This window comes from Protopterus annectens, chromosome 4.part0 (assembly GCF_019279795.1).
Source record: "Protopterus annectens isolate FY-2018-M chromosome 4.part0, PAN1.0, whole genome shotgun sequence".
NCBI classification, from domain to species: domain Eukaryota; kingdom Metazoa; phylum Chordata; order Ceratodontiformes; family Protopteridae; genus Protopterus; species Protopterus annectens.
In genome coordinates this window covers 362,583,764-362,607,715 of record NC_056733.1, presented here as the reverse complement: position 1 = coordinate 362,607,715, position 23,952 = coordinate 362,583,764, and positions in this window count along the sequence as shown.

The following is a 23,952-nucleotide window of genomic DNA, read 5'->3' as shown; positions in this document are numbered from 1 at the left end:
GGCAGCCACATGCATGAGTGTTGGGAATGGTTGGATGTGAGATAGTTAATACATCCAAAGAATTTACGTAGTGCAACCCAAAAAGAAAAAGAACTCTCACTTTGAACAGCAGATTAATGGAAGGCTATGCTGCAATGCATTGTTGCAAATGTCAAACTATAACAGATGACATCTATGTAGTCAAATGATGAGGTACATTGTCATGTGACATATATTACATTTTTCAAGTTAAAATTCATGTGAAGGCAGTACATTTACATCTGGGTTGTGTTTGCAGAAATGTTAGTTTATGCCAATGTACAGGACCTAGATACATGTGAAAGGAAGACCACACAAGTATAGTTAGCCCGCAGAAGAAGTAAGCGTAAAAAGTGTACCTGTTGTCAGCATTGTGTAATGACATCTGCTATATACACCATTTCACTTTTCATTTAAATGTGATTGGAATATACAACAGTTTTAATAGTGCAACTGTGAAGGTTGCCAGCCCAGCTAGCTAGAATCTTGTAAATAATCCTGTGTCATTTGTAAACATTAATATGATCCATAAGCTTGTCTTACAAATGTAAGTAAACTGTATGTTATGTGCTGAGCTTCAAAAATGTAACCACAGTGCACCCTACTGGAAAAGAACAAAACTCTAAGAGGATAAGTTGAATTGTTTATGATGGTGGTTATCTCAGCTAGGAGACAGAATGTCTGCAGCTAGAAATTCTTTCTATTGTCTGAAAACATAAATAATTACAGGTTTCCAAGGTAAAAGTGTTTAACAGTTTTACAACTTCCAGTTCTAGGCAAAACTTCTGAGAAATAAGTATTTTTAGCACAGAGGTGTTATACTTTAAGTTCCTGTTAGCCTGGGAACAAAAGGCAGAGGTGACAAGAATGATGTAATCTGAGATAGCCCAGCAGAAATGTTTGATAGTAATTTAAGAACTATCTCAAAGAGTGAGTCTGTGCATTTTGCATTTGTCTTTGGACCTCTAAGCATCCATTCAGCACTTGCATTTGCCTAGTTCTGTAAGTAAGTTATTTAGAACATAGTTTCTCTTACAGATATATAGGAATACAATAAGATCAGTCTAGATGTAATCTGTATTTATGTGAGACTGTCCTGCAATGTTGTTTTAAAATATTTCCTGTGATTTTGAACTCTGTTGTCACCGTATTGAGTTATTGAGTATTGTCTTGTGCTTTTATTATTTATTATTAAATATATTTAAACCTTTTAATTGTGGCTGGTTTGTTTGGAGATATTTAAGCTCTTAAAGTACTTGCATGTATTTGGTGACACTGTACAGGCCACTCTTAGAAAGCCTTGCTGTTGGTCACACTTTCCATTTGGATAACAGTAACATTACACAGTAAAACTGGTCACCCTATGGGAAGGGCCTTATAGTAGCTGATAAGTAGTGGTTGGTGGCAGCTGGTGCCATCGTATAGTCTAGGCAGAATGGGGCATAGGTAGTGAGCCTGTGCCAGCCTTCCCCAGGACTGTCTGTCTGTTGGTATACAAATCAAATCTCAAAATGTGTATGTGTCAGTTACTTGGGCAGGGACACAAAAGACTGGTTGGACAGAGAGAGTGCTGGAGTTTTTGGCTTGACCACTCGGCTGAGATATGAACCCAATAGCTGTGCCAGTGGGGAGTCTTTTTGGGGATCTGGAGAAAGATAGAGAAATCAGCCCCAGACTGACTCTGATCTCTGTGTGCTCTTAAGGGAAATTGCACTTTACTGTGTGTGCACTTATCATTCTCCTAATGTGCACATCCCTCACTGAAGTTTATGGTGAGGATTGAGGATCCTTGATTACTGGGCTAGTGCAGGGGCATCACATATGTGTACTTGTCATCCTCCCAATGTGCACATCCCTCACTGGTGCTAGTGGTGAGACTTGAGGCTCTTTGATTATTGGGCCAGTGCAGGGGCATCACAGTAACCATAATATTAGACATGTACTTCTGATTGAAGCTGCCACACATAGACATTTACATGCAGTCTGACAAAGTAGACCACTGGATGCAGTTTGGCATTATGTTGTAAATCACAGTATGCCCTGAACTGAGCCTTGTGCAACACATAGGTATTACCTGAATAACAGTGCACAACCATCTCATACACAGGTGAAGCATTAACATCAAGTAGTAAGTGTATTGTTGAAACTTTACTTTTACATACAACAGCTGCTCACTGGCCTGTAAGAATGTTAGTATCAATTATGCCTTGGTCACTATCTTCATTGCAATTATATTGGAAGAGCCATGCTGACAAAGGTAAATGACAAATAGCAGATTATAATAATTATTTCATAACATTGACTACTTAATGTGCTTTGTGCTAAATGGTACACATCTAATATATCACTATGCTGGGGAGTGTCATAAAGAATTATAGCAATGCATGTATTAACATCACATGCCCACCACAATACATAACAAAGTATCATAACACAGGTCCTACCATCCTTTGTGACCAGTTTGCATCATGGCACACATCAAGGTATGTTGAATAAACAATTCTTGCATTTATCCACTATATTATGAATAAAATAATAAAAGGCATACACCATTGGAGTTGAACATATGCAACGCATGTCATGTTCCTCTTGTTCTGTGCACTAAATGATGGCTCCACCCAAGAATTCACAATGCAGCTGCCATATAACACACACATATTCTTGAATGAATAACCTAAGCATTGTGTTTCAAAGTATATGCCTTGCAATAAACTGAGTACAAAAGTCACCCATTCTCTACACAATTATATATGTTTCCAGTAAATCATATTGCAAATATTATTCCTTTAGGGGAAGCAAATCCTGCATATAAGCATTATTTTACACACTCAGTAGCTGCACCTTGCCAGACTTAACAACTTGCCTGAGATCATAATTTATAGAGCTGTATATCGACCACTGATATACTTGATGGGATGATATCAGTAGTGTGTTGAATGGTTATGGCTCTCCTAAAATGTAGTCTGAGGCCTCAAAAATATAGCTGTGTTAGTGTGCATATCACCATCAGATGGGTAAGCAAATCTTGTCTGTAACTATTGTCTGACAGACATACATTCCTAGATCCAAAATCCTGTCTTTCTATGTCTACTTCTAGAGAGCTGTGTAGTAACTGCTTCTGCCTTAAAAGACTTTAAAGTACAGGTATCAGAAAGGACGCACTTCAAGGTCTGAAACAAGCAATGTTTTGAATTGTCATGTGACCCCTAAAATATCTTTTTTGGGATCAAAATCCTTTAGCCATGTTAATGTTCATGCAACTGTGGATTAGCCATCTCACTGTTTGTTAGGTAAGTCAAGCCTGTCTTACACTATTTTTTTGCACATATACATTGCCAGATTTGATTATTTGCCTGTCTAATTCCACATGTTGAAGAAGTCTTTATTAACTGCATGCACAACAGGAGAAGTCTTAATGCATGTGTCACAGAACACATATTTGAATGGGATACCTTCATCAATGTGTTGAAAGCCCTATGGGATTATGACACTATGAGGCCTAGAAAATAATAGAAAGATTTTGGGGGAATGTTACATAAGTCAGTTCTTTCATGTAACTACAGTCACATTATGTTGACCTTGCTGGATTGAACAATTGCTTGTGTATGTCCACTATCTAGATAACTGCGCAAAATCTGCTCACACTATAGGACGAGTTTTACTAAAAGTATGACAGAGCATGTTTGATTCTGTGACAACATCACTGTGTTACAAGACATAGGTGTAGTTTAAACATGAATAAAAGGGTTGTGTGAGGTCTCTCCCCATGTCAATGTTTTGCTTGAGTGGAGGTGTACACACATGATTTGGATAATTCAGTCATGCCTCATTGCCACATTTGGACATCTGTGCACCTAAATCCAGATTAAGAGATTACTAAGAATATTGTGTCAACCACTGGTGCTACAGAAGAAATCTTACTTTAAGTTTGAGAATGACCACATTTGAACAGATGACCTCACCAGCATGATGCAGAGCAGATGATTGAGCTAAAATGGAATGAAATCATTGACACAGCCCTCTCTGACTGTAAATGTTTCTCCTGAGTGGAAGTGTGCACATGAGACATGCTGGTTAAACCAGTCCTATCTAGCACTAGAATCACACACACACACAGTCAAACTAGTCAGTCATTGCTGGATTTGAACAACTATCTAAATAAATAGACAACCTGGTGCACATTGTATCAGCCACTTGTACCACAGGAGTGGTCTTGGCAGTATGAGATAGGACACATTTGAATGAATGCCCTCATCACTGTTTTGCAGCGTAGATGTTTGGCTAAAAGGGAATTAAACTGATGGAGGAGCCCTCTCCTGGTATAAATTCTTCTCCTCAGTGGATGTGTACATGTCAGATCTGGTGATTAAGCCAGTCCTACCTAGAACTAGAGTCACACATATACACACACACTCATACTAATCATAAATTATTGCATTCAAACACCTTCACCTACCTAAGCACACAGGTTATAGTATAGTCTATCTGTCACCAGCATAACAGGAGAATTCATATTACAAGTGTCAAAGAGCACATACTTGTAGGGTACATGACTTTTGATTGAATAGGAATGTGTCTTGACAGGCAGACAAAACTGCAATGTGTTGATCACATTTCATTATATACTGCAGAAATAACTCATACATCACTTAATTCGGGGACATTGGTAGCATGAATGATAATTAAATTGATCAGTCACAGCATGAAGTTATGGGAAAGAGTAGAGGAAACTAGGTTAAGAAGGGAGGTGATGATTAGTGATCAGCACTATGGTTTCATGCCAGGAAAGAGCACTACAGATGTGATGTTTGCTCTGAGAGTGTTGATAGAGAAGTTCAGAGAAGGTCAGAAGGAGTTGCATTGTGTCTTTGTGGATTTAGAGAAAGCATATGATAGGGTGCCTAGAGAGGAGTTGTGGTATTGTGTGAGGAAGTTGGGAGTGTCAGAGAAGTATGTAAGAGTGGTGCAGGATATGTACGAGGGTAATTTGACAGTGGTGAGGTCTGTGGTGGGAGTGACAGATGCGTTTAAGATGGAGGTGGGATTACATCAAGGATCAGCTTTGAGCCCTTTCTTATTTGCAATGGTGATGGACAGGTTGACAGATGAGATCAGACAGGAGTCCCCGTGGACTATGATGTTTGCAGATGACATTGTGATCTGTAGTGAGAGTAGAGAACAGGTGGAGGAGACCCTGGAGAGCTGGAGATATGCTCTAGAGAGAAGAGGAATGAAGGTCAGCAGGACTAAGACAGAATATATGTGTGTGAATGAGAGGGAGGATAGAGGAATGGTGAGGATGCAGGGAGTAGAGGTGGCGAAGGTGGATGAGTTTAAATACTTGGGATCGACAGTTCAGAGTAATGGTGAGTATGGAAGAGAGGTGAAGAAGAGAGTACAGGCAGGATGGAGTGGGTGGAGAAGAGTGCCAGGAGTGATTTGTGACAGACGAGTACCAGTAAGAGTGAAAGGGAAGGCCTACAAGAGGGTAGTGAGACCAGCTATGTTATATGGGTTGGAGACAGTGGCATTGACAAAAAGGCAGGAGTCAGAGCTTGACGTGGCAGAGTTGAAGATGTTAAGATGTGCACTGGGTGTGACGAGGATGGACAGGATTAGGAATAAGTATATTAGAGGGTCAGCCCAGGTTGGAAGGTTTGGAGACAAAGCCAGTGAGGCAAGATTAGGTTGGTTTGGACATATGCTGAGGAGGGATGCAGAGTATATTGGGAAAAAGATGCTAAGGATGAAGCTGCCAGGTAACAGAAAAAGAGGAAGGTCTAAGATAAGGTTTATGGATGTGGTGAGAGAGGACATGCATGTGGTTGGTGTGACAGAGCAAGATGCAGAAGACAGGAAGAAATGGAAACAGTTGATCTGCTGTGGCGACCCATAACGGGAGCAGCCAAAAGAAGAAGGAGAAGAAGAAGAAGAAGAAGAAGGTAGCATGAATGATAACAAGGTGTTTTGCGTTATTGTTTACTGACCATGAAGATGATGGATGATAACCACAGAAGTCAAACACTGGAGTCCCACCCAAGCACTCCTGACTGTTGAGCTCAAGACCATTGCATGCAAATTTTAATTAGCTGGTATATCATTGCGAAGATTTTGTAATGTGTGTACAATGTGCAAGGTAAATACAAAACATGCAATTTTTTAGCACATTACTGAGCACTGAAGTCGTTACATAATAACAGACATCTACTTGTTAGAATTCATATTCTTCAGAAAATGCATGCTAATGCTAAATATTTTATTACAGCACCTTTCTGAATAGTGCTTAGAAACACTAATGGGAACATGTGTCTAGATTTGAGTCTGTGTCCCCCAATATGTTTTATTTTGTCCAAATCTCTTGCATTTACTGAGAGAAATGTGCTTGGGGGGAGAAAACATAGAAAATATCATCAATGCCATGCATACCTCAAAATTGTCCAGAATTTCACAGAATGTGCAGATTTTTGCCTCATATGTTTGGTCTCTTCCTCATAAAATTTGGTATTTTCGATCAACTCACTGAAGATTGAAGTCTCTCAATAAAGCCATACATTTGAATTTCAGACTTATTAATCATTAGAAAATGCACACTAACACAAATCCTGTTATTCTAGCAACTTTCTAAGTTTATAAGAGCAGGATTTAAAATCTGGCCCTATTTAAAGGCCTTTGCCCCCCCCCCCCCATTATTTTAGGCTTTGTCCAGATATCCTGCACTAAGTGACTGAGAGGTATGATGCCATGTCATTTTAATATTTCACATTTCATCCAACTTGACAAATAAATATGTTGACTTTTGGTACATTCACAAATTAATGAGAAGTCATACATGTGTCTTAAAAGACGCATTAATCTAATTGTTATTAGACACTTTAGACAAACAGTTTTGCGACTATTGCACAAATGGTATATGCATTCCAATTAAAGAAATGTCAACTTACAAATATTTCAATATTATTATTACTTACTGATTGCTAAACACTTATTTTACTTTATGTCATAAAATCTAATTGCTGCTGCTCAGATTTGAGCCCACATATATCTAAGTTAATTTACACATTGCCTAATATAATGTTCAATAATTATTCAAGGAGGCATGTATGTTTCATACAAATAAGGTATATCTATTCAGATGTGTGTCTGGTTCAAACTCTTATGAAGTGATACCCTCAAAACTGATAAAGTGAATTACAATTCTGATGTATTATGAAAAGGCTAGCATCCATACCTGAGCCATACTTACCTAGTGCCTCTCTGAGACATTCCAGTCTCCCCTGATTCCTTTATATCTCATCAGAAGCTGTAGAGAAAAGAAAATTGAAAATATGCACTTGTTGGCTAGACAAGGTTTTGTATTGTCTGTTGATGGTCCATTATTGTTACACAATCTGGGTGGGTTATAGATTTTATAATATTCTTCTCATCAACTAAGGAGTTCCTGCTTGTGCCTTTTTATGTCACTTTAATGGTGATGACATTGTTCACCAGTGTGTGGAATGCCAGTAGCACTGATGATAACTTTGACCAAGCTCGTCCAAGCCTCAGTCTTATACTGTGACCCGGTATAGCCCTGCTAAGAAAGCCTATGGGTGTAGCACTTTACCAGGAGTCCAACAAAGATGTTAGACTACTCCTGACCTTACCTTAGGGCTATAAATGGAGCACCACCTTCAACATTGCCTAATATCTCAAGGAAATGGTACCCATTTCAGATCTCATGTGTACCCGCCTGTACTCAATGACCGACAACCTTGACAACTGCATTTACACAACAGAAAGCACACAAATGGAATGGGACTAATTTGGGTATGATTTCTTCAATGTATACTTCAAGTGTAAAACATGTCAGTGAGACTTGGCCATGTGTGTTGCTCAGTGTATGTACACATGTTCCACAGTGACTTCAACTGCTTTTTAATGATGAGATCTTGTCATCAACATCATCAGCTCTCCCTTTTCCCATTTTTTTTCTACATGGAGCCAGGGTGCTGTGTCACTTTTTGTGATCTCTCCATATTCAGTGTCACTCTCCTACCTTCTTTGAAACTCATGCTTGACTGTCACAGATCTTCTCGCACTCAATCCATCAGCCTCTTTATTGGATAACCTTCTTTCCTCTTGCCTTCTTCTTGCCTGTCCCAACTCTTCTTCACTAGATCGTCTTCTGCTTTCCTGCACATATGCCCAAACAACTGTAATCTGTTCTCTTTGACATTTTCTGTAATGGGAGCTACTTTGGCTTCTGCTCTTATATCCTCTTTTCTTCATCTGTCCCACAGTATGCATCCTACCACCTGTCTCAGGCACATCATCTCCATCACTTCTAGCTTCCTCAACTGCTCTGCCTTTACTGCCCAGGTTTCTGTACCATACAGTAATACTCAATGCACTACTGTTTTATATACCTTACTGTTCAGCTTCATTGGCATTCTTCTGTCATACACTACACCTGACACTCTGTGCCAGTTGTCTGCAGCCCCTCTGATTCTAGCTTTGACCTCCTCATTCAGATTTTCCTTCTTAAACACCCTTTCCAGATACTTGAAGCTGTTAAACTGTTCCACTGTTTTCCCTTCTAATTCAATGTTTAGCCTCTTCTGATTTCTCTTTTTCTGTCATTACAACTGTCTTATCTGTACTCAGTTTTATCTCATGTGCCTTCAGTTTTGCATTTAATTCCTCTGCTACCCTTTGCTGAAGTTCTTGCTCAGAGTCTGTCTGCAATGCCACAACAGCTGCATACAGCAGCTTTGTTGACCTGTCCCCTCCAACCTGTTTGCTAATGTGGCCCATCTCCAGTATGAACAGGAGTGGCCTCAGAGCTGTACCCCTCTCTGTAAGACTGAACACTGTTTGTACTTCAGTCATTGGGTCCTTGTACATAACTTGCACTAATTTTACCAATGTTTCTGGAACTTTGAACCACCACAGGACTTCCCAAATCAGATTTCCTGGGCCCTTGCAATATGCTTTCTTCAAGTATTAGAGTGCCCAGTTGGACTCTCTCCTCTTTTTTAGCTTCTTCCCAAGTACCCGTATCACTGCAAATGTCAGGTCAGCTGTGCTGCATCCAGATCTGAATCTGAACTGCTCATTTCCCATCTTAATTTCTACTGTTCTGTGTATTTGTTTATCAATCACCTTCTCCAGATCTTTCATGCAATGTGATAGGAGTTTGATACCTCTATACTGCCTAAAGTTGTGAATGTCTCCTTTGATCTTGAACTCTGGTACCAGTATGCTTATTCTCCAGTCATCTGGGATATATATTTCTCTCCATACTGCTATGACTACCTTCAGGAGCCATTTCCCCTATCTCATCCAACATCTTGATCATCTATGCTGTGACTTCATCTGAGCCTGCTGCATTCCCTGACTTCATTTTCCTTAGTGTTGTTCTTACTTCTTCTATTGTGGGCTCTTCCTCCTCTCTTATTGTAGGCTGTGACTGGGGCAGTATGGATTCTATATTTTTTCTCATTCAGAATATGTTGGAAGTACCCCTTCCATCTCCCTTTGATGTCCTGTGGAGTGATGACCAGGTTGATTTTCACATCTCTTATGAAGGGTGTCCACTGGGTCACTTTCCAGAAGTTGGTAGAGTGCTTCTGATGCCTTGTTGTTTGCTACTGCAGCTCCTCTATTAGAGTCTTTGTTAGCCATCTAGGATTCCTTCCTAACCTGGTCTCTCTTTTTTATCTCCTACTTTTTCCTGCACTCCTTCTTTCTTTTGATGTTTTCCTGGACTTCTGTATTCCACCAACAGCTTTCCTTATGTACCTTATTTCCATACCTGGCTAAACCACATATATGTTCTGTAGCCCTTACACATATTTTGTGGCACTGCCAGTCTTCTTCAACTCCACCTGATACCTCTATTTCTTCTTCTTCTTGAGGTGTTAGAGCTCTGAGTAATTTCTTAAACAGTTTAGCTATCTCTTCTTTCAACTGCCAGGTCTTCAGCCTAGAATTTATTGATCTTAGAGTTTTCTCTGACTACTGCTTGTAGCTGATTGTGACAACCAGTGGTTTATGCTGCAGGCCAACTGTTTCACTGTGGGTGACTTTGCAATCACTGAGTCTACGCCAGTACCTTTTCCTTACCAGGAGGAAGTCTACCTGAGTTGCATGTTAGCCACTTTTGTATGTGACCTTGTGACTGTCTCTCTTTCTGAACCATGTGATGGCTATCATCAAGCCATTTGCGAGTTTGAAATGGCCTCTCCTTCTTTATTCCTGTTGCCCACCCTTGGGGACCCAGACAGTGCTCATATTCTGTTCTGTCTGTCCCAATATGTGCATCCAGATCACCCATTGTCAACACCAATTCTTGTTGTCCTGCTTTATCTAGTAAGCCATGCAACAGTAGTCTGAATGTACTCCTTTCCTCGCTATCCATTTCTAGCCTGTCCTCCTCCTGAGCAGTAGATCTGGATTGCAAGCCAAGTGATTTTGCTGCGCTGCCCCTCCACACTGTCTACTGGATACACAGAATGTCCAACCTCCTCCTTACCATGAGCCTTGTTCTGTCAGTAAACCTACATTGAATGTGGCAGGTTGATTGATTTTTATGTCCAGCTTCTACTCAAAAGAATTAACCCAGGTAACCCAAGCTGGGCAAATGGACTATACCAGCCAGTAGCATGGCTTTGTGCAGGGCTTGCACTGAACAATATGCATATTTACACCCCTCTCACCATTAGCATGGGTCACTGCTGTAGATCGTAGTAGGCTGGATCCTCAACCAACTTATCACCAGCAAATACTCATATCCATTTTGGTGATATTAGTCAACACAACCAGATCAACTAGAGCCATATTTTTACACTGCTGAGTGACTAGCCCTGCCACAGCATGCAGTCTGTGATCCATATTATCTTATCTTGCTGATACTTCACATTACAGTAGATACCCAAAGCGGTTGGTTTATACAACTCTTCCCTATAGAGCACCATCAAGAGTATGTGCTGCTGCCTACAACTTTATTCTTTTGTAAGTTTGAGATGAAAGCACTCAGCATATCTTCTTGAGGTGGGAGAAACCCCACAGAGACAAAGGGAGAACATGCAAACTCCAAGAAGGCATTAGTACGAGGTCAGGATCAAATCATGTACCTTGTGCATGGGATGCAAAGAACATAATCATTATGCCAACTCAGTTACATTTAAAAGTATATATTGATAACCCTGGACATGCTCTCTGGTATGGCAGAGGGTAATCACAAATAGAACCCTGTGACAAACAAACTTCATGGCATTTTCAATTTTGTCAGTGTCATTCAATGCTGGTATTAGATAAACAATGTTAAATGACAAAACTATAAACATACCACAAAAAATCTGAAGGCAACCTTAAGGTGTTACTGCTTAATGCTAGGAGTCAAAACAAGAAACTCCACACCCTACAAGCTCTCCTCAATCTTAAGAATGTAGACATCTGTGCTGTTACCAAGGCTTGGTTTTAAAGACACAGAAACCACTTCAGCAGTGCAATGCTTCAGCACCTTCCACATATTTAGACCATTTTATGCCTTGTCAATTTCCCTTTCAAAGATAATAATCAAACTCTGCACCTTGTGTTTGTGAGGTAAACACCTTAGCCGCTACACTAAGCTCTAAACTAAAAGCAATAATACTACTTAATAATAATTAATACTACTACTAATAATAATAATTAATAACAATAATAAGACTGCAGGTGGCACATATCAAGGTTTTCTTGTTAACTTAGAAATGTTGTTGTAACAATTAAAACATTGGAAACTGCAAGTGCACTTGAGGTTCAAGTACACCTAAAATAATTTTACTGTAGACATTAAATTCAAAATAAACAAAATGTGTATTCAAACCCTGTTCTCGTTTGCTGTTCTTCAGAACTTACCAAATTAACTCATTGAGCCATTGTAAAAATGATATGACAGATATTTTTAAGAACTCTGTCCTGGGCAGAATAGTGAATAAAGCAAAACACTGCCAATCCCCCACGAACTACTGACATTTATGTCTTTCGGCATGCAAAATAAATGTTTGAGTCTTTACCTTGGGAAGTGAACTGGCTTCCACTGACAGTAAGGGATGATCAATGCTAAGTGCCACAGAAAGGATGAAGCCAAAAATATTATTGTAATGATTTCTCAACTTTGTGATCTTATACCTTTAAAATGTTGACATTAAGATTCCTACATTCCCACAGGCATCATCCTCCTTAGATCTGAACCATGAATCCATGGTATTATCAGGAAACCTAGAGAAGATTAATAATGGTTACCACATAAACAATGATATTATGAGATAGAGAAGTAAGGCACATATATTCAGCTTTCTAATTCTGAAATTTTACATTTAGAGAGTAATATACCCATGACCACAAACTTGTCCTTCATCTTTTTACAAATGTCTTGCTGAATTAAGATACTCACAGAAGTTATACTAGTGAAGGGTGTGATATTATAAATGTCTGCAAGACAAGAGTTTGTTCTTCCCTTTCTTTTTTGTGCATGAATCACTTTTGATGCATTTGTAATATGAGCGCATTACATTTTTTTCAATGATTTTGACATTTTCTTTCTGCATACTTACATTGTATATACTTGATATGACTTACAGACACTTTTTACTCAGAGGTGCAGCTATCAACTTGCAATATTTTGCAAAAGGTAGTATAAAGGTTACCTCCTAAGTCAGAAATGTAAAAAAAAAAAAAAAACTAAATACAAAAATAAAAAAATGAAAACCAAGGAGCTGGTCACTCTAAACTGAATCTGTATTTAAGCTGGTTTCTATATGGCTGTTTTTATTCTGAAGAAAACCTAGTATTTGGGATGAAAGCACTTAATAAAATCAAGTTTAGAGTGACCAGCTCCTCTGGTTTCATTTTCAATTTTTGTATTTAGGTTGTTAGTGTATTGTTTTTTTTAGGTTAGTCAGAAATGTAAAATATACATACACATATATATATATGTATGGGTGCACTTTCCCTTAGCAGGCATGTTAAAGAATACATTAGATGTGCATTACTGCTTATGAGTCACACTTACAAGGCATTAGCTACCCGATGTTCTGAATACTTGCTGTTCTACTGCTAGGGCATGTGTAAGGCATCATGTATATCCTTACAACATGTTTATCTGTCCAGCATCTTGAGGAGATTAAGTGATTCAGGAATGATAATGAGCTGACACCTGTGTTATATATTCCATGTGTCCAAAATGGTTGATCTACCTCATATGAGTGGAACCTGGGGATATGGAATTTCCATTTTACTAGTGAAGACTGCTTAGATACCTCAAGTGCTTCAAACCCAAACTACTGCAGCTGACTGTTTACATTTGTTGCATTTACATTCTTGTGGGAGAACTATCATACAATGTCTGTCAAGGCATGTTATGATTTCAAAACATACTGCTTACAGTATTATTTTGATATGTTTTTCTTAGCAAAATGATGAATGGCTACTTGCTGCACAGCTTCTATCGCAATGATCCACTGCTTCTATTTCATGGATTTCTTGAAACATTTTAAGATGTCAACACATTTCTAAGTTAAGAAGCTTATGCAGGTTAAAGTTATATTTCAAAACCTGTTCAGCACTAATGTTCTATATCCCTGACATAACTTTTCTTTTTCATTATGAAGTTGCGTTATTGTCATTGTGGAGAAGCTGGGTTATTGTACTAGATCTTGCTTTCTCATTATAACAATAGTGCTGTCTACACTTTGCAATGTTCTTTTTGTAGAGAAGATTTAGCAGTTGCTATTATGATGATCCTTGATTCTAACTCATTGTTTTCTGGAAGCATTTCCTGAGGATACTGGCATGTCTTACTTGAGAAGATCATTGTAGGTTAAAGTTACATTTAAGAAACTGTTCATTGCTAATTCTGTTCTATATCTTAGGCATAACTTTTTCCCATTATGAAGTTGTGTTATTGGCATGGGGTGATATGGGAGATTTTACAGGTATTGGTTATATGTTTGTATTTGGATATATCATTATTAACTTTTTTATGTTGATACTTGCATAATTATTTTGACTGCGGTGGTGGTGTTTCGGTAGCATTGTCACCTGACAGTAAGACGTCCTGTTCGATTCTCCGCTAGACCGTCTTCTGTGTGGAGATATGCGTGAATGGGCATACTTTCGTTGAAGGTTGTGCATCAAGGCCAGCAACTCAGCATGTAAAAATCTACTGCCAATCATTAGTGGACCGGAATTCCGCTGTGGCGACCCCTAACCGGGAAAAGCCAAAAGACACAACAACAACCTGCATAATTATTTTGTTTATGTTCAGCACTGGATTAGCTTCTAACCACACAACTCCTGTTGTATTGTCTCATAACATTTTTTTACTTCACTTCAGGGATATGGTACCTAAACTGCCATCCCATGTAAACCTGTATTCTCAGATGCTAAGAATGAGGTAATTGCCCAGGTTCCCTGTTTCCGTGGTTCACTCATCTTTGTGACACACTTAGCTGACAAGCCATTCCATGGCAATGTCTGGTAACAGGCAGTCAATTACATGAATGCTGTGAGTGGATATGGCCATGATTACAAGAATATCACATCCAAGGCCAGTGACATAATTATGAACAACATTACTAGAGTCAAGGCTGCTTGATGGGAATGGAGAGCTACTAGGGGTCAGCCTGCTACCAAACCACCTCTCACTGAGATAGAGGAAATCCTTTAACTGTAAGGGATCAAGATAGCTCAAAGGAGTTACACAGTGCAGTGATAGAAGTTGAGATGGAAGACAGCCACAAGGTGTCCACTACTGAAGCTCCAGGTATAACCTTCATATATATTATAAAAATGGCATAGAGTTACTATAGTTTTGATTAAGTGGTTAGCTTCTGTTTAGTGCTTATTCTATTTAGTGCTTATCATACCTCTATCACTTTCAATTTTGTCTGTCTAGGAACATCTGGCATTGAGGATCGATGTCCACCTGCACGTGGTGTAGACATACCTCATTTTTTATTTCTTTGTAGATCTGTAAATACACTTTAGTTAAAAAAAGTTTACTTGCATTTGCATCAGATTTTGCTTTGTCTTGTTTAGGTAACATATTTCTGATAATTTCTTCTTGCATTTCTCATGTTTTTGTTTTTTTATTCCTATTATCACAGGTGAGGCTCTCACCGGCACTGAGCAGCTCCTAGAGCCTGATGTTGGATTTAGCCTCTGACAATGATGACAGTGATGAACAGGGACTGTCTGGGTTGCAAAGGGTATGCTTGACACTATTTATGTGGCTCACAAATCTCAACCCAAGAGTTTGGGCACATTTAGTATGCCTATGTATTTCCGTGACATGGAAACATCTGAGATTGGACAGGTTGAAGAAGGACTTAGTTGATCAGGGTAGTGTGATTACTCCAGTTGTAGAGCTAGCAGAATCTCCACCTAGCTATCGTGATGGTGAAATACCACATAGGGTTGATAGTGGAGGTGCTCAGATGAGATATGCTTAATTCCTTCCCCGATGTTGGAGTAAGAGTAGGTGTCAGCAAACATATGTGCAGAGCAGTCATGGAGGCAGAGGCAAGCTCAGAGTCTTTGGAAGAGATAGAGTACTGCATGTCATGAATTCAGACACACGAGACTGCATGAACTGTGTGTGTGACTCTTTGGATGGGATGTCATACTAGACCAATCAGTGTCTGTTATGGACCATCTGTTGGGGAAGGGTCAGCATCAAGGTGGCCAAAGCACTGGTACATCATCAGAGCCTGTTACACATAAATATGTATGACAGCAGCAGCATCAAACTATAACATTTTTCATTAGTGTCTTTATGGCTGCATTATAAAGAGTATTGGAATTCAGGGCTAAAGGGAGTGAGGTATGTTGGCATTTATTTCATATATTTCTGAATAGCTCGTCCATGATTATTTGCTTCATTAGCATATAATTCAGCATTTTATTTGATCATTACCATTGTTGGTCAATGACCCCTGTTTGGCAGCCAGACATGATGTTTCCTAAATAGCAAACAATAAACAGCTCACTTGTCACTGCTCATTGTGCACATGAGCTTAATGAGACACGTAGGTATACCTCAATTCTGGAACATCTGTTCTGTTGATCAAAGTTAAAAAACAGACAAAACTTTTACCACTTGCCAACTACATTATCTATCTATCTATCTATCTATCTATCTATCTATCTATCTATCTGTCTATTTAAATAGATAGAGATATAGATAGATAGATATAGATAGATGCACACTCAGAGTATCAACAAACACAGGAAACCCAACACACAAAAAAAACTGCACACCCTTACTTATATATTCTAATGATGCAGTCACAACTACAGTGCTTAGGTAGTTACTAGAGAGGTGGTCTAAGAAACCATTCAGATGCCAAGTCCAAAATTCCAAATGAACCCCTTTCAGGGCCTGGCATGTTGGCACTCATTTCATACATTTCTGAATAGCTCCTCTATTATTGTTTGCTTCATTAGCATATAATTCAGCTTTTTATTTGCTCATTAGCATTTTCAGTCACTGACCCTTGTATGTCAGCCAACTATGACATTTCCTGAATAGCAAACAACAAACAGCTCACTTGTCAGTGCTCACTGAGCTCATGAGCTTAGTGAGACACGTAGGTGTACATTAATTCTGGACCATCTATCCTGTTGATCAAAGTACAAAAACGGATGAAAATTTTACAGCCTGCCAACTACATTCAGCATATATATATATATATATATATATATATATATATATATATATATATATATTTAGGTCTACTTCAGTTGACCTAAAACGTATTTGACTGACACCCATTTGACCATCACCCAGTTGACCTAAATTTAATTTGACTAATGACTCCTTTGACTGACTCCCATTTCACTGACATTTATGACATAGACTTTTGGGTTTTCCTTCACCTGTGACTTGTTTGTGATAAAAAGAATTACTGTAATTTATAGTGCTGACTGTTATAATTCTGATAGTCGTGTAGAAAGTAGTGTTGTAGTGTTTCTAAAGGTGGGTTTGTCTCTTTGCATTTCCATGAGAAGTATCTAAAGTAATTTGGTGAATGCTTTGTGCTTTCCCAGCAGTAGTGGCAGTGTGTAGAGTACTGTAAGGAAAATTAAATTTATATGCCCCTTTCGCCCACTGTAGTGTGAACCTGGAGTTAGTATATATAATTGGGGGGTGGGGTGGGGGCACAAACTTCCACAGCCCCTAGTTTGGTTATACATTGTCCCGTTTCTGTTAAGCGGGTAAGTAAGTAGTTTTTAAGTTCTGGAAAGGGTTAGTTATTGGTGTTTTAAGTGTGCTTGTCTATGGTTGAAGATTTAGTATGTTGAAATTTAGCATTGTAAGCTGTCAATGAAATGGGAGTCGGTCAAATGAGTTGTCAGTCAAATGAAATTTAGGTCAATTGGGTGTCAGGCAAATGGGTGTCAGTCAAATGAGTTTTAGGTCAACTGAAGTAGATCCACACATATATATATATATATATATATATATATATATATGTGTGTGTGTGTGTGTGTGTGTGTGTGTGTGTGTGTGTGTGTGTGTGTATATATATATATATATATATATATATATATATATATATATATATATATACATATATGTATACATATGTGTCTATCTGTATATCTATCTATAAATATATACATATAGATAGATATAGATATAGATATAAGCAGACATGCACTCATTGTATAAACAAACACAGGAAACCCCATAGACATAAAAAACTGTACAGCCTTACTTATATATCCTAATCACACAGTCACAACTACAGTGCAAAGCAGTAATTACACAGGTGGTCCAAGAGACCATTGAGAAGCCTAGCCCAATATGCTAAATGACCTCTTTCAGGGTCTGGTTAGCAAACTTGCTAAGAGTTATACATCAGGCAAATGGAGACTGAGGCAATCAAACACTGGATTACACGAATCCCCCTGTTAACAGCTCATCATCTTAATCCTCTGCAATAACTTCCTTAAGATTGCAGAATAGTTGGCCATAGAAGAGTTTATTACATTACAAGAGACAAAGAACAAGGTAAATTAAAAACTTTTCCAAATGACATGTTAACTATAGATATCTCTCTTTCTGTATATCTATATATATATATATATATATATACATATATATATATATATATATATAGAGAGAGAGAGAAAGAGAGAGAGAGCTATAGATCTTTCTTTCTCTCTCTATCTCTCTCTCTATATATATATATGTATATATATATATATATATATATATATATATATATATATATATATATATATATATATATCAATACAGATATACAGATAATTGCACAATAAAGTGCTGTTGCATATATCTGCTAACTAAGTAAACCAATGAATAGTAATGAAATTCCTGTTATTCTATCATATTTCTAAGTTTGTATGAGCAATATTTATAACATTACTTTAGTGATGGCCCTTTGTCCCCCATTGTCTATGGCTTTGTGCAGATATTTTGCTGTACCAAGCAGACAAGTATGTTCATGACAATTATTTAATATTTTATCAGCCTTGCTGAGTGCTTTATTGAGAATATGTGACAGTTAGTATTGATTGTTTAAAATGCATCTGCTAATTAACTGACTCTGTGGCTGGACAGTTTCATGCATTGTTGATGAGGTCAGATGGTACTGGGCTCAAAATAGGGTGTCAGCATAAATTTTACAAGTGTGTATGATACTTTTACATACATCCATTGTTCCTACATGCTGCACTTCATGCAACATCGCTCAATAATTCTTTAATGAAAATAAATGGGGAAGATAGGAAAGTGGTGAAGTGGGGAGCAGGCAGAGGGAATACAAAGTGAAAGGAATGCAAGGATGTGCAGGAAGGGTGCAGGAAAGAACCATAGTTATCCATTTCTTCAACAGTAACAAATGGATGCATACAGTTTATTAGATGAATTCGGACTGGCACCTCCACAGAGAGGGGTGACAACAACATAATTGTACTGTGAAGCCAGTTGAACTGAAGTAAATTAGACATGTGTGAAATGGAGAGCTATATATGGGATGAATTTTTTTGTTTGGGGGGGGGGGGGACAGGTGCCTTTTTTTTTTTTTTAGGAGAAAATGGAATGTTGGGGAAGTGACATAGGCAAGGCTGGGGAAGGCAAGTTACGAAGCTGAGGAAGCACTTGCAGATAGACAAGACAGACAAGACAAGATACTTGATTGGTAAAGGACAGAAGAGGAGGGTGAACACCTTGGTTGGGGTGGCAGTCATGGATTCAAGGTCCCATAAACATCAGCAGAGTGACAGTGTGACTTTAGTCCTCACCCATTGGACTGTCAGCACTGTCGCATCACTGTAACGCTGGCTGCATTGGCTGACATCTGTCCCTATGGCCAGTCTGCCATACCAAGATGAAAAGTAGCTTTCTATCTGGAGTATGTGTGTGCCCATGGTCTGGTGAACAATTCTACTCACCACAGCTGTCAACTCCACAAGGGTGATGTATGCACCCCCCTCTGCCTCTGCTTCCAGAGGGGGACCACAGGCCGGTCCCCTTGTGAAGAACTACCTGACGGTCCAGGTAGGGCAGAGGTCATGGTGGGGTAGCTACCAAGCTACAGCCCAGAAGTGCAGGGCCTCAGTGCTTCAGCCGATGGAGCAAATGTAAGTGGAATAATAGGAAATGGCCTACCCTGCTGTGCTGTAGTAATAACATGCATAAAATTAAAACCCAAAAGTAAATAAAATATAAAACAAATTAAATGAAATGTATAAAAAACAATAAAGCATTATAAAATGTTTCTAATAATATAATTATGAACAAAATTAAAAATAAAAAAAAGGAAAATGTATTTCCTAACAAAAATTTCTAAATTATACATAATAAACCAAAAACAAGAGGTAAAAACAAATAATATAATAGTAAATTATTTGATTATATAAATAATACAGTAATAATAATAACAAAAATAATAAATATAAGAAATCCATTAATAAATAAAAGAAGAGAAGGGGTGGGGTGAGAGGAAAAAAAGAGGAGCATTAGTAGCCTCACTGATAATATATAATTCTTTCTGCAATTAAGGTATTCTATTCTGTTACATTCTACTGTTAACAATACCAACTGCTAAGAGCTATCTTTATTACTTGGAATACATGTACAGTGATTACACATGGCAGCAACCCATTCAAGACACAGTTTTAGAGGTATGCCCGTCAAATTCTATAATGAAGATTACTTAACAGTACTGTGTATTTTTACTGATGACAGGTGAAAACAGTATTGTATTCAGCTGAGCTTTAAATTCGGGGAGTGTGGTATTAGAACCTACAAGTAGTGACTAGTATAATACTGTACTTCTCCTTTGGAATATAACATAGTGCAAGCAATTTTTTCTTTTACACTTTATAGACTCATGGTCATTGTTATCTGAGAATTTACAGCTATTGCTTTGTGTTACAAACCATACGTCTCCAGATTTTAGAGCAGGATATCTTGACATATCATAAATTAATTGGTATACAATGATGCATAACTAGGAATATATTTCAAATATTGCTGTTACAGACATGGATAGCTGCACTGGATTTGTGTTAACATACATTTTGACACCCATTCTTTATTGGCTTCAGTATAAATTGCTTGCCAGACAACCATAAATCCTACAATGAGCAGACCAAAACAGTGAATCTTAAATATAGGAATTCACCAGAAATATGTGCATTTGAAAGTTATGCTACAGAGTAATACATGCATACTTGCTTTTACAGTTCAGACATGCATTCCCAAGTTCATACAACTGTATGATATAGCAAGTAATCCATCTATCACTGCAACAGTACTTTATATAGTTATTTTTATTTACCGCATGCTTGTCGCATCCTTGCCAATTGCCTTGCATGGGACCTCACATTTGAGGCCCTCGCTTCTACAGCTGTGGAGAAAGGGAAGAAGAAAAAGCATTATGAATACCAGTTTCTACCATATTCAGATTGAATATTTACAGATATTACATGTAAAGCATACATACAAATTTCTGGGGTGTGCCATACCCAATGGTCCCTGATCCAGTGATCAAGGGTACCCCTTTTTCTGCAGCACAGGTTGTCATAGTGGTGATGACATTATTACCCAGTGCAAGAAATACCAGTCACACTGGTAAGGGCCCTGGTCAAACTATGCCAGGGTTCTGATTTATACTGGGAGCCGGTGTAGTTCTCCTGCTGCAGCTAGGGCCCATGGTCCTTAACCAAGAGCCCAATAAAGAACTTGGATTCCTGAACACCCCAGAGCTGTGCTCTGAAATGCACTCACTCACCAATGGCTGTCATTGCTGCACAAGGTCAAACTCAAAATGTCTATGGTACAATTCCTGCCTATTCACCTTTAAATTGAATGTTTTCCTGCCAATTGCACTTTCTGAGAGTGTGCATTGTCTACATTTTGATACATTTGAAAAAGCTGCATGCCGCTTACCATCTCACAAACATAGTAAAACAAGTACATTGGTTTGCACAATGCTAAGTGGCATGCATCTTTTTTAAATGTATGCAAAAATAACTTACAACCAATGCTATTCCACGGTTATTTTGTTACACTAACATTTTATTTTTATAAGCTACAATATCATGACAGTATAAATAAAGTTTGCATACCCTGGACTAGAACTCAGAACCATCTCCATTGCAGTCCAACACTCTACACATGTCACCACAGCATTTATTATCTGTAGTCCATATTTCACCATGTATTGTTAATTTGATGGCATGCGGGTAATGCAGCCCCACTTATTGGGTTGCATGATGCCCAGCATTGCTGTACAATAGCAAGTAAAAGTCCAGTCTCTGTCTGAATGCCTGACTCAAGTCTGATACATGGGTGTTTCTGTTGCGCAAGTGTGGTAAGCATTTCCAAACGCTGCGATGCCCCTCACAAACATGGCATACATAAAAAAAAATTAGGAGGAAAATCAGACTATATAGATATGGGCTTTGGCTAGCATTTTTGTGGTATTTTTCATAAAATTTGTGGTTTGTAATAATCATTCAGGATGGATGGCACTAAATGGTAAGAGTTGTTTTTGTTTAGGTCTAAGAGGTTGCAAGGTATGAGGGTGGGACATCAATGCTCTTGTGCACACAGATTAATTATCTGTGTTGTTCTGTGTGGTTTTGTGGCCAGTACTACCGGGGTGCACTGCAAAACCTCACATAGGCATACCGTGCAACATTAATATGAACTGAGCATTGCAGAGAGCACATTGTGGCAGTGAACATGGATACACTCCAAGTAGGCTCTACACAGAGCCTACACAGAGTTCATTGACTCCTGCAGTTGGTTTAGATATTCAAAATAAAAGACATATATTGAAACAAATGTCTGCTTTCTTTGCATAACATTGGGAACAGACTTCTAAAATATCTGTAAATAGTAGTTTATAAACATGGTCAGACTGTAAAGGAACCTAACAGCCAAGAAAACAGCTAACACCATTTTGTGTTTCTGTGTTCGTAAGAAATCCTAATATTATTTCCCTTCATTTTGCTGTCCTGGCAAATGTTCGTTTGTATAGTTTTGAAGTTATTTTAGATAAAATTATTAATCTTACATAAATTATTTTGTTTTGTTTTTTTTTGCATACAGATTTATGAGTACTGATAACAAGCTGACTTAAATGCTGATTTTATGATATAATAAGTAACATGCATGTAATATGTCAGATATTTCTCTTTAAACAGTTGTTTTTGTGTGCTGTTTCATGTATTTTTTTTCTTTTGATTTTCATTCCGTATGGCTGCTCTGTTTGAAGCCTTATTTTTCTAGACTCCATTCAAGATGAAACATCCCACTTGAATATCCATAATCTATAAATGTACTGACATGAATAAATAAGCACTGCTGTTACTAATAATTTTTTATCCTGATAAAAATGACTTTTTACCCTCTGATGCCTCTTCTGGCATAGCTGAGTTTCCTTTTTGGAAAGTAACCCAGTATACCCCTCCCCTACACAAATCATAGCAGCATCATAAAAGAGTTTCTGCAAGCCCCATCCTGATAGGACACTTTACATGGTTTGTAAGTCACAGGTTCACTCTCTTAGAGTGAATGTTCATTGCAGTACATTAGAAATGCTAATTTATTTCTTGTCATATCCATGTGAGCCTATGTCAAATCTTACACATTTTTTGTTTCATTGAAAGCCCTCAAAGAAAAAAAACAAACATACCTTTAATATCCCCCTAAACTCTATTAACTTAATAATAACACACAAAACCATGTACATCTTCAAATATTGATGTTTTACACTCCAAATAGGAACAAATGTTCCAAACTGACAGCCACACTCATAGACTTGAGTTAACTTAAATGAAAGGATATCTATGTTAAGATGTATGGTGCAGCCTGTGGTTCTACTAAGTGCTGTATGGTTTTGTCTTATCTTTATAGCTCTCTCAGCTGGGAAAACACTTGAACACTTTCAGAGAACATTATCTCCTAGCCATTTTTCTTTACTTAGACTTTGCTTAGAACTGTTTACATAGATATTTTTATACCCCGAGTAGAATCCAGAGATTTTGTCCTCAGGTAGACAGTAAATGTTGGAGGTGTGATAGGGAAGAAAGCAGTAATTGGGAACATGTTTTCTGAGAGTGTAATGAGTTGGCAGCTTTTAAAGATTCCCTGCAAACTGCTCTATCAGAAATACTGGGTGAGAAAATTGGTGTAACTAGGGAAAATATTTTTCTGAGCTATGATACAAAATTAGAATTGCCTAGACATAGTATGGCTTTGCTGAGTTTCATTATTGTGGCTGCCAGAAAATCATTTACTAGAAAATGAAAATCAAAGTCTAAACCAACTGTACTAGATATAGTGAATATAGTAACAGAGATAAAACAACTGGAATTGATATCTACAGAAAAGGTTAGGAGCAAATTACTTAGGAAAAAATGGGAACT